This window comes from Pleurodeles waltl, chromosome 4_1 (assembly GCF_031143425.1).
Source record: "Pleurodeles waltl isolate 20211129_DDA chromosome 4_1, aPleWal1.hap1.20221129, whole genome shotgun sequence".
Classification (NCBI taxonomy): Eukaryota; Metazoa; Chordata; class Amphibia; order Caudata; family Salamandridae; genus Pleurodeles; species Pleurodeles waltl.
Window position 1 is genome coordinate 31,940,862 of NC_090442.1, and position 13,225 is coordinate 31,954,086.

General features: G+C 47.7%; 1 protein-coding gene across 1 annotated transcript in view; it reads right to left on the reverse strand.

Annotated features, from left to right (window-relative positions):
- Positions 1–13,225, reverse strand: part of LOC138287318 (E3 ubiquitin-protein ligase TRIM39-like) — a 292,635-nt gene that overhangs the window by 276,072 nt on the left and 3,338 nt on the right. The window lies entirely within an intron of this gene.

Consider the following 13,225-nt stretch of genomic DNA (forward strand, 5'->3'; position numbering starts at 1 on the left):
CATAACTACCAAACGTACCATACACCTAGCTACTATACCAAACCTACCATATTTAACTTACTGTATCCATCATATCTATCCTAGTACATCCATACCATAGATAACTACCATAGCTAACATACCATTAACTAATCTACTGTAGGAGGCTGGACTGGCTTGTAGTGAGTACCAAGGGGTACTTGCACCTTGCACCAGGCCCAGTTATCCCTTATTAGTGTATAGGGTGTCTAGCAGCTTAGGCTGATAGATAATGGTAGCTTAGCAAAGCAGCTCAGGCTGAACTAGGAGACGTGTGAAGCTACTACAGTACCACTTAGTGTCATATGCACAATATCATAAGAAAACACAATACACAGTTATACTAAAAATAAAGGTACTTTATTTTTATGACAATATGCCAAAGTATCTTAGAGTGTACCCTCAGTGAGAGGATAGGAAATATACACAAGATATATATACACAATAGCAAAAATATGCAGTATAGTCTTAGAAAACAGTGCAAACAATGTATAGTTACAATAGGATGCAATGGGGAAACATAGGGATAGGGGCAACACAAACCATATACTCCAGAAGTGGAATGCGAACCACGAATGGACCCCAAACCTATGTGACCTTGTAGAGGGTCGCTGGGACTATTAGAAAATAGTGAGAGTTAGAAAAATAACCCTCCCCAAGACCCTGAAAAGTGAGTGCAAAGTGCACTAAAGTTCCCCTAAGGACAAAATAGTCGTGTTAGAGGGAAAATGCAAGGAAAACACAAATCAGCAATGCAACAACGATGGATTCCTGACTGAGGGTACCTGTGGAACAAGGGGACCAAGTCCAAAAGTCACAAGCAGCTCGGAGATGGGCAGATGCCCAAGAAATGCCAGTGGTTGGTGCAAAGAAGCTCTTACTAGGCTGAAGAACTGTGAATACTGCAGGAACGACAAGGGCTAGAGACTTCCCCTTTGGAGGATGGATCCCCCACGCCTTGGAGAGTCGTGCAGAAGTGTTTTCCCGCCGGATGGACGCCAACAAGCCTTGCTACACGCAAATCGTGCGTTTGGCGTTTTTGGACGCTGCTGGGGCCCAGGAGGGACCAGAAGGTCGCAAATTGGACCTGCAGAGAGAGGGGACGTCGAGCAAGACAAAGAGCCCTCACTGAAGCAGGTAGCACCCGGAGAAGTGCCAGAAACAGGCACTACGAGGATGCGTGAAACGGTGCTCGCCGAAGTTGCACAAAGGAGTCCCACGTCGCCGGAGACCAACTTAGAAAGTCGTGCAATGCAGGTTAGAGTGCCGTGGACCCAGGCTTGGCTGTGCACGAAGGATTTCCGCCGGAAGTGCACAGGGGCTGGAGTAGCTTGCAAAGTCGCGGTTCCCAGCAATGCAGCCCAGCGAGGTGAGGCAAGGACTTACCTCCACCAAACTTGGGCTGAAGAGTCACTGGACTGTGGGGGTCACTTGGACAGTGTCGCTGGATTCGAGGGACCTCGCTCGTCGTGCTGAGAGGAGACCCAAGGGACCGGAAATGCAGCTTTTTGGTGCCTGCGGTTGCAGGGGGAAGATTCCGTCGACCCACGGGAGATTTCTTCGGAGCTTCTGGTGCAGAGAGGAGGCAGACTACCCCCACAGCATGCACAAGCAGGAAAACAGTCGAGAAGGCGGCAGGATCAGCGTTACAGAGTTGCAGTAGTCATCTTTGCTACTATGTTGCAGGTTTGCAGGCTTCCAGCGCGGTCAGCGGTCGATTCCTTATCAGAAGGTGAAGAGGGAGATGCAGAGGAACTCGGCTGAGCTCATGCATTCGTTATCTAAAGTTTCCCCAGAGACAGAGACCCTAAATAGCCAGAAAAGAGGGTTTGGCTACCTAGGAGAGAGGAAAGGCTACTAACACCTGAAGGAGCCTATCAGCAGGAGTCTCTGACGTCACCTGGTGGCACTGGCCACTCAGAGCAGTCCAGTGTGCCAGCAGCACCTCTGTTTCCAAGATGGCAGAGGTCTGGAGCACACTGGAGGAGCTCTGGACACCTCCCAGGGGAGGTGCAGGTCAGGGGAGTGGTCACTCCCCTTTCCTTTGTCCAGTTTCGCGCCAGAGCAGGGGCTAAGGGGTCCCTGAACCGGTGTAGACTGGCTTATGCAGAATTGGGCACATCTGTGCCCAACAAAGCATTTCCAGAGGCTGGGGGAGGCTACTCCTCCCCTGCCTTCACACCATTTTCCAAAGGGAGAGGGTGTCACACCCTCTCTCAGAGGAAGTTCTTTGTTCTGCCATCCTGGGCCAGGCCTGGCTGGACCCCAGGAGGGCAGCTGCCTGTCTGAGGGGTTGGCAGCAGCAGCAGCTGCAGTGAAACCCCAGGAAGGGCAGTCTGGCAGTACCAGGGTCTGTGCTACAGACCACTGGGATCATGGAATTGTACCAACAATGCCAGGATGGCATAGAGGGGGCAATTCCATGATCATAGACATGTTACATGGCCATATTCGGAGTTACCATGGTGAAGCTACATATAGGTAGTGACCTATATGTAGTGCACGCGTGTAATGGTGTCCCCGCACTCACAAAGTTCAGGGAATTGGCTCTGAACAATGTGGGGGCACCTTGGCTAGTGCCAGAGTGCCCTCACACTAAGTAACTTTGCACCTAACCTTTACCAGGTAAAGGTTAGACATATAGGTGACTTATAAGTTACTTAAGTGCAGTGTAAAATGGCTGTGAAATAACGTGGACGTTATTTCACTCAGGCTGCAGTGGCAGGCCTGTGTAAGAATTGTCAGAGCTCCCTATGGGTGGCAAAAGAAATGCTGCAGCCCATAGGGATCTCCTGGAACCCCAATACCCTGGGTACCTCAGTACCATATACTAGGGAATTATAAGGGTGTTCCAGTAAGCCAATGTAAATTGGTAAAAATGGTCACTAGCCTGTCAGTGACAATTTGGAAGTAATGAGAGAGCATAACCACTGAGGTTCTGGTTAGCAGAGCCTCAGTGAGACAGTTAGGCACCACACAGGGAACATATACATGCACACCTATGAGCACTGGGGCCCTGTGTGACAGGGTCCCAGTGACACATACATATAGGCCACAAACCTATGAGCACTGGGGTCCTGACCAGCAGGATCCCAGTGACACATAACAAACATACTGAAAACATAGTGTTTTCACTATGAGCACTGAGGCCTGGCTATCAGGATCCCAGTGAGACAGTGAAAACAGTGACAAACATCCTGACATACACTCACAAACAGGCCAAAAGTGGGGGTAACAAGGCTAGAAAGAGGCTACCTTCTCACACAACCCCCCCCCCAAACGAAGGACAATAAGGCTAACCTTGGCCAGTTGAGACTTTATTGTCTAAGTGGTGATAAGTAGAGAGTAGCTCTGCAATAGACTGGTTACTCCCTTTATCATCCACTATATGGTTACTTCCCTGTGGGGATGTAAACCACCCTGTTTGAAGTTTTTTAGCTAACCAACAATGTGAAGATGTATTTTCAGAGTTTCTATCAGTAAGTTTTAGTTTAGAGCAGTGGGAATTATCCACTGAACCTATTTGTAATGATGGAAATGCCAGACAGGGATGCTGTCTCAGTAAAGCCATAGCTGGGCAAAAACTTTGTCCATTTGGCTGGAAGAGAGAACAGGGATGCTGTTTCTCTTGAGTTGGAGCAGGGCAGGGATGCTGTCCTATGAGCTCCACACTAGGGCAGGGATGCTGTCCTAAGTGTTGTGAGGTAGTGCAGGGTTTCTGCACTAAAGTTTCTCTGGGAGGGTTGGAGGGATGCTCCATGTTAACTAAAATGGTGCTCTTTTTGTCACCAATGTTAGTTATCCCACAGAGAGGTACTTCCACCTCAGGGAGTCCAGCTTTGCCAGCTGATGATTCCCTTGGAACAGGTGCCACCCCAGGAGAGGTTTCTCCCACCACAGGAATGGTATCCTGAATGGTAGGGTGGTTAGGGGATACTGTGATACCCTTTTTACCTGTTGATGGAGAGGGATCCTGAGTTTTCAGGCCTTCTCTCCTTTGCTTTTTCATTTCACTTGAAATGAGAGGGAACAATTCCTCAGGGATGCCCAGCATGGCTGCATGGGCATAAAACTCTACATCAGCCCAACCTGAGGTCTCTAGGTCATTACCTAAGAGACAGTCTACAGGTAAGCTAGGTGATACCACCACCTGCTTAGGGCCAGTAACTCCACCCCAACTAAACTGAATTATAGCTAAGGGAAGAAACTTAGTGGAGTTATGGACATCAATAATCTTATACTGTTGTCCAATGATGTGTTGTTCAGGAGGCACTAGGTTTTCAGTCACCAAAGTGAAACTGGCACCTGTGTCCCTGTAGGCCAAGGCCTCAACACCATTTATTGAAACTGTCTGCCTGTACTTATCCATTGTAAGGGGACAAGCAGCCAGTGTGGCAAGGCCAATGCCACTAGGTGTGACAGAAACTGTCTTGGGACTGATTACATCAGTTTCCACTATGGACCCATAAGTGAACCCAACTACACCCTTTGCTTGACTGTTGCCAGCAGTCCCACCACTAGTACCACTACTGCTAGGGGCACTAGAGCTTGATGTATTAGTGGTGGTAGGCTCAGGGGGTTTACCTGGACAGGACTTATCCCCTGGCCTATGGCCTCTGTTTTTACACACAAAGCACCAAGGCTTTTTAATGTGTGCAGGTTGAGAAGAAGAGGAAGAATTAGTTTTATTCCCACCCTCTGAAGAGTGTTTAAGATTTGAAGTGGGATCTTTGGTTTTACCCTTATCCCCATGCTTATCTTGAGATTTTTCACCATCTTTCTTCTTATTGCCATCTTTGTCACCCCCTGTATGAACTTTTCTGTTCACCCTTGTTCTGACCCATTTGTCTGCCTTCTTTCCCAATTCTTGGGGAGAGGTCAGATCAGAGTCTACCAGGTACTGGTGCAACAAATCAGACACACAATTATTAAGTATATGCTCTCTCAGGATTGTGTTATACAGGCTTTCATAATCAGTAACTTTACTGCCATGTAACCACCCCTCCAAGGCCTTCACTGAATGGTCAATGAAATCAACCCAGTCTTGTGAAGACTCCTTTTTGGTCTCTCTGAACTTTATCCTGTACTGTTCAGTGGTTAAGCCATAACCATCCAGGAGTGCATTCTTAAGAACTGTAAAATTATTGGCATCATTTTCTTTCACTGTAAGGAGCCTATCCCTACCTTTTCCACTAAATGATAGCCATAGGATAGCAGCCCACTGCTTTTGAGGGACATCCTGTACAGCACAGGCCCTCTCAAGTGCAGCAAACCACTTGTTAATGTCATCCCCCTCCTTATAAGGGGGAACTATCTTGTGCAGATTCCTGGAATCATGCTCTTTTGCAGGATGACTATGGGGAATACTGCTGCTGCCACCATGGGTATCTAAACCCAACTTCTGTCTTTCCCTCTCTATTTCTAAAGACTGTCTATCCAAATCCAGCTGTTGCTTCTTGAGCTTCAGTCTGGTTTGTTCCACTCTCAATCTATTGAGCTCCCTTTCTAACAATCTGTCATCAGGGTGGGTGGGAGGGACATTTCTAGATACAGAGGTATGATGGGAATGAACAGAAGGAGACCTGTCCCTTACAAGGGGCACCCTAACAGCTTGGCTACCAGCATAATGTGAGAGCACATCATCAGAATGATGTGATTCAACCTCTGTACCAACTATGCTAGACTGTCTAGTAATGGGCAGGCTGAGAAGTTTCTTTCCTGAACCTTTTCCTGGGGGAGTCCCTGGATCAGATTGAGAACCATTAGCTACTTTTTCTACAGATTGGGCACTTATGGCCTTATCCTGTACTCTAAGCATATTAATTAACAGTTCTAAGGAAGGATTCTTCCCTACACTCAAACCTCTCTCTATGCAGAGACTCCTTGCTCCTTTCCAGCTAAGGTGATCATATGCAAGTTTGGACAGTTCAACTTTTTGGCCTGTGCCAGACATTTTTAGAGAGAGTTAAAGTGATAGACAAAGAGAAAAAAGTTTTCAGAACTTTTTGGAAAGACAGAAAAAACTTTTTAAACTTTTAAGAACTTTTTGAAAGTTTAGAAGTACTTTTCAGCACTTAGAAAAGAGTGAAAAGAGGAAATGCAAAACTTTTTGGCTATGTTTATATACACTGACCTTGTTTTGTATATTTTTCTCTTATGAAAAGTACAATGACAAGAGTGGTAAGTAGTCTCAAAGCACTTATCCCACCGCTGCACAACCAATGTAGGAGGCTGGACTGGCTTGTAGTGAGTACCAAGGGGTACTTGCACCTTGCACCAGGCCCAGTTATCCCTTATTAGTGTATAGGGTGTCTAGCAGCTTAGGCTGATAGATAATGGTAGCTTAGCAAAGCAGCTCAGGCTGAACTAGGAGACGTGTGAAGCTACTACAGTACCACTTAGTGTCATATGCACAATATCATAAGAAAACACAATACACAGTTATACTAAAAATAAAGGTACTTTATTTTTATGACAATATGCCAAAGTATCTTAGAGTGTACCCTCAGTGAGAGGATAGGAAATATACACAAGATATATATACACAATAGCAAAAATATGCAGTATAGTCTTAGAAAACAGTGCAAACAATGTATAGTTACAATAGGATGCAATGGGGAAACATAGGGATAGGGGCAACACAAACCATATACTCCAGAAGTGGAATGCGAACCACGAATGGACCCCAAACCTATGTGACCTTGTAGAGGGTCGCTGGGACTATTAGAAAATAGTGAGAGTTAGAAAAATAACCCTCCCCAAGACCCTGAAAAGTGAGTGCAAAGTGCACTAAAGTTCCCCTAAGGACAAAATAGTCGTGTTAGAGGGAAAATGCAAGGAAAACACAAATCAGCAATGCAACAACGATGGATTCCTGACTGAGGGTACCTGTGGAACAAGGGGACCAAGTCCAAAAGTCACAAGCAGCTCGGAGATGGGCAGATGCCCAAGAAATGCCAGTGGTTGGTGCAAAGAAGCTCTTACTAGGCTGAAGAACTGTGAATACTGCAGGAACGACAAGGGCTAGAGACTTCCCCTTTGGAGGATGGATCCCCCACGCCTTGGAGAGTCGTGCAGAAGTGTTTTCCCGCCGGATGGACGCCAACAAGCCTTGCTACACGCAAATCGTGCGTTTGGCGTTTTTGGACGCTGCTGGGGCCCAGGAGGGACCAGAAGGTCGCAAATTGGACCTGCAGAGAGAGGGGACGTCGAGCAAGACAAAGAGCCCTCACTGAAGCAGGTAGAACCCGGAGAAGTGCCAGAAACAGGCACTACGAGGATGCGTGAAACGGTGCTCGCCGAAGTTGCACAAAGGAGTCCCACGTCGCCGGAGACCAACTTAGAAAGTCGTGCAATGCAGGTTAGAGTGCCGTGGACCCAGGCTTGGCTGTGCACGAAGGATTTCCGCCGGAAGTGCACAGGGGCTGGAGTAGCTTGCAAAGTCGTGGTTCCCAGCAATGCAGCCCAGCGAGGTGAGGCAAGGACTTACCTCCACCAAACTTGGGCTGAAGAGTCACTGGACTGTGGGGGTCACTTGGACGGTGTCGCTGGATTCGAGGGACCTCGCTCGTCGTGCTGAGAGGAGACCCAAGGGACCGGAAATGCAGCTTTTTGGTGCCTGCGGTTGCAGGGGGAAGATTCCGTCGACCCACGGGAGATTTCTTCGGAGCTTCTGGTGCAGAGAGGAGGCAGACTACCCCCACAGCATGCACAAGCAGGAAAACAGTCGAGAAGGCGGCAGGATCAGCGTTACAGAGTTGCAGTAGTCATCTTTGCTACTATGTTGCAGGTTTGCAGGCTTCCAGCGCGGTCAGCGGTCGATTCCTTATCAGAAGGTGAAGAGGGAGATGCAGAGGAACTCGGCTGAGCTCATGCATTCGTTATCTAAAGTTTCCCCAGAGACAGAGACCCTAAATAGCCAGAAAAGAGGGTTTGGCTACCTAGGAGAGAGGAAAGGCTACTAACACCTGAAGGAGCCTATCAGCAGGAGTCTCTGACGTCACCTGGTGGCACTGGCCACTCAGAGCAGTCCAGTGTGCCAGCAGCACCTCTGTTTCCAAGATGGCAGAGGTCTGGAGCACACTGGAGGAGCTCTGGACACCTCCCAGGGGAGGTGCAGGTCAGGGGAGTGGTCACTCCCCTTTCCTTTGTCCAGTTTCGCGCCAGAGCAGGGGCTAAGGGGTCCCTGAACCGGTGTAGACTGGCTTATGCAGAATTGGGCACATCTGTGCCCAACAAAGCATTTCCAGAGGCTGGGGGAGGCTACTCCTCCCCTGCCTTCACACCATTTTCCAAAGGGAGAGGGTGTCACACCCTCTCTCAGAGGAAGTTCTTTGTTCTGCCATCCTGGGCCAGGCCTGGCTGGACCCCAGGAGGGCAGCTGCCTGTCTGAGGGGTTGGCAGCAGCAGCAGCTGCAGTGAAACCCCAGGAAGGGCAGTCTGGCAGTACCAGGGTCTGTGCTACAGACCACTGGGATCATGGAATTGTACCAACAATGCCAGGATGGCATAGAGGGGGCAATTCCATGATCATAGACATGTTACATGGCCATATTCGGAGTTACCATGGTGAAGCTACATATAGGTAGTGACCTATATGTAGTGCACGCGTGTAATGGTGTCCCCGCACTCACAAAGTTCAGGGAATTGGCTCTGAACAATGTGGGGGCACCTTGGCTAGTGCCAGAGTGCCCTCACACTAAGTAACTTTGCACCTAACCTTTACCAGGTAAAGGTTAGACATATAGGTGACTTATAAGTTACTTAAGTGCAGTGTAAAATGGCTGTGAAATAACGTGGACGTTATTTCACTCAGGCTGCAGTGGCAGGCCTGTGTAAGAATTGTCAGAGCTCCCTATGGGTGGCAAAAGAAATGCTGCAGCCCATAGGCATCTCCTGGAACCCCAATACCCTGGGTACCTCAGTACCATATACTAGGGAATTATAAGGGTGTTCCAGTAAGCCAATGTAAATTGGTAAAAATGGTCACTAGCCTGTCAGTGACAATTTGGAAGTAATGAGAGAGCATAACCACTGAGGTTCTGGTTAGCAGAGCCTCAGTGAGACAGTTAGGCACCACACAGGGAACATATACATGCACACCTATGAGCACTGGGGCCCTGTGTGACAGGGTCCCAGTGACACATACATATAGGCCACAAACCTATGAGCACTGGGGTCCTGACCAGCAGGATCCCAGTGACACATAACAAACATACTGAAAACATAGTGTTTTCACTATGAGCACTGAGGCCTGGCTATCAGGATCCCAGTGAGACAGTGAAAACAGTGACAAACATCCTGACATACACTCACAAACAGGCCAAAAGTGGGGGTAACAAGGCTAGAAAGAGGCTACCTTCTCACATCTACCACTCCTCCTTGGCTTACAAACGTTATCTACCCGACCATGCCATGGGGTGGGGGTGATATGATGGGGGTCACATGATATTTGTTCAGGCTCTGGAGGAGACATGTTGCACCTTCTATGATGATTAGCGGGTGCCAGTGTGGAGACTGGGAGGCCAAGGATCGGGGCGTCACCACAATCTAGATACAAGATCAGTTATGAAGTCACTTTCTGGAAGAAACATTTCCTCTTTATTTTGAAGAGAGAGCTGAAACTAGCCCTTCTTTGTGTTTTTGGTAAAGTCTTCCTTGAGGGAGAGGTTGGTGTCCAAGGTGCAGCCAAGTGACTAGACACTTGGTGGAAGTTTGGGTTCAAGGCCATCAAGGTTCTTCCCATTGAGCCAGGTTTGTACTATTTCTTGTCTGTTGTTTATGGCAAACAACAGGAATTCTGTCAAGGTTGGGTAGAGCTTCAAGTAGGTGTTGTGCAGGTTTGTGATTCTTGATGGTGTTAGCTGTATGTAGAGCTCCAAGGGGCTCCATGTAGGGGGGAAGATAACAGGAGACAGTGTAAAACCCCGGGAGTCTCCGCAAGTGATGGGGATCTTCTGGGACCCAGAGGAGTCCATATGAACAACAAAGTTGGTGTTGACCCCCATGGGATGATGCACCTAAAGGGATCTTCTGGGACCTGGAAATGTCCATAGGAATAAGCTGGTATCCATCCACGTAAGATGATGGGATCTTCTGGGACATGAAAGTGTCCATGTGAACAAGCTGATGTGGTTCCCTGTGGGACTCCGCAGGTGAGGGGACCTTCTGGGACCTGGAGGTGTTCATGTGAACAAGCTGGTGTCGATTCCTGAAGGTGTCCATATGAACAAGCTGGTACCAATCCCCGATTAACTCTGCAGGTAATGGGGTCTTCGGGACCTGCAGGTGTCCATGTGAATAAGCTGGTGTCAACCCCCGTGGGACTCCGCAGGTGATGGGATCTTCTGGGACCTGAAGCTGTTAATTGTGAAGACGTTGGTGTCATTCTCCATGGGACTGCGTAGGTGATGGCATCTTCTGGGACCTTGAGGTGTCCAAGTGAACAAGATGGTGTATATCTCTGTGGGACACCGTATGTCATCAATACCTGTGGCACTCAACAGGTGATGGGATCTTCTCTGACCTGGAGCTGTCCATGGGAACAAGCTGGTGTTGATCCCTATGGAACTCCTCATGGGATCTTACGGGACCTGGAGGTGTTAATTGTGAACACGTTGGTGTCAATGTCCGTGGGACTTCGCAGGTGATAGGATCTTCTGGGACCTGAAGGTGTCGATGTGAACAAACTGGTGTTCATTGAAAAGGTAGGAGGAGCACCAGTGAAACCTGGTTCAAGTCTCCATGGTATGGCTCAAGGTATAGATTAGTTGGTATGCATGTATGTTTCACACTCTTCTGTCCAATTGTTTTGTAATTACTGCTGCTCTTTAATAAGTATATGTTTCAGACTCTGCCTTAGGCAGATTTATGAAAAGTGTCACTGCAGCTAGTGCAGTGCCTCTTTTCTTGCACCCCTTAATGCCCCCCTTAACGCCACCATGTGTGCGCCGTATTTAAAAATCAACGCACCATGGCAGAAGTCAGGGGTACTAGCATCATAATTTCGGACGGTAGTCAGGCACTTTACAGGTTTAGCGCCACAAATGTTGATGCTAATCCTGCAAAGCACCCAGAGGCCCATTGAAAACTCTAATCAGGTATTAAAAATGCTGATAAAAATGACGCAAAGAAATCTCTTAGATTTCTTTGCCCTACTTCTTCAGCCCCCCTAGCGCCGGGACTCCCCCCTTGGATACATTATGCCTGGCACAGGCATAATGTGGCGCAAGGGGTTACAAAATGGTGTAATGCATGCACTTTATAAATATGGTGCAGTGTTTTTGGCCTTCCAACGCCACATTAGGGTTATTAAAATGACGCTAATGTTGCATTGGAATGGCGCGAGGCCCTCTTAAATCTGGGCCAAAGGGTTTTCTTCTGCACTTCCCAGCTAACTCTGAGCTCTGTTGCTTCCCCCTAAATCCACATTTCATGAATGCCACCACATACACAGGTACGTGACGGCAGGTTTTTGCATTTTATTTATTTTAATAGCTCATGTGGCACCATCACACCTCCTTAGGGTGCGCCAGCTGCAAGTTCATGTTAATAAATTTTTACTGAATCATAATAACTAAGAAGTCAGACTAAAGCTCCTCGAGTCGGACATAAACCGCTTGTTTCTATTCACTGACTTAGAACTGTGATTTCATCTTAGTACAAAACGCAGCTGTTATCCCAGGAGGGGATGTGAAGGGTCTCCAGGGCAGGATCAGTGCAGCTTCCTGAGGGACTGAGCGATGGAGAGAGAGGGGCACAAACTGAGGGACATAGAAGATAAGGTGAAGGACTCAGGACCAAGGGAAGCAGCGAGGGAGAAGGTAGAGGGGAGGTGATAAAGAGTGAGAGGATTGAAAGGAGGAGAAAGAAGGTGAGTGTAGGAGGGAAAGCGTAAAAGGAGACCCCACGGGTGGAGCGGTCACTGAAGGAGTGAAGGGAGCAAATAATATTTAATGTCCTGGCACTGTTCGGTGAGAGGGCTCCTGAATGGCTGTTCAGAAGGACCTGGTGGAAAACGTTGTGAAAAGTGGAGTGTTTATACCCAGATTACATGGGTTCATGTGCTCACTGTGCGCCTTGACTTCAGAACCTCGGGCTGCTTTGCCAACTTACCTTAAAAACTACGTTCAAAGATGAACTATTTCCCCCCAGCCCCGCTGAACGCGTGTGCCCTTATTTCAGTCAGTCAGAGTCAGGGCAAGGATTTAAAGCACATTCACATTTCATCAGCGACCGCTCTTCACTCAGCCCTTTCTGACGTGTCATCGTCACCATCATCATCACTGGCCACAGCACCCCCTTCAGAAGCCTTCCACAGCTCTCGGGACTCAGAACATTTAATAATCATCATCACGATCATCATCATCATCAACGGCCACGGTGCCCTCTTCAGGAACCTTCTGTAGCTCTCAACCCTAACAACATTTAATAATCAGCATCATCACCATCATCATCAATATCATCACCATCTTCACTATCGTCATAACCATCATCACCATCATCATCATCACTGGCCACAGCAGCCCTTTCAGGAGCCTTCAGCAGCTCTCGAGACGCAGAACACTTAATAAACACCATCATCATCACCAATAATGACCAGGGCACCTCCTTCATGAGCCATCTGTAGCTCTCAACCCTGGCACGATTTGATAATCACCATCATCATCATCACTGAGAGGGGTCCCCCTTCAGGAGCTTTCTGCAACTGTCAACACTTAGGGCCCGATTTGCAAAGATAAAGTTAGACCAAAAGTCTAACTTTACACCTGAAGCCTACCTTTACACCTGTAGTGGAACTTCACACCTGAATTTGACATTACACCTGAAGTCCAAATTTACACCTGAAGTGTAACTTCACACCAGAACTCTAACTTTACACCTGAAGCGGAACTTTACACCCAAAGTCCAACACTACACCTGACGTGTAACTTTACACCTGCAATGTAACTTTATACCTGAAGTGTAACTTTACACCTGAAGTCCAACTTTATACTTGATATCTAACTTTACACCCGAAGCCTAACTTTACACCTGAAGTGCAACATTACACATGAAGTCTAACTTTACATCTGAAGTGTAAGTTAAGACCTAAACTCTAAGTTAGAGCAAACGTCTAACTTTACTACTTTTCGATATTCACAAAGGTAAGTTCCTACTAGCAAGTTTACTGCTAGTAAACTTATTAGTAGTAAAATCCCTAGTAGTA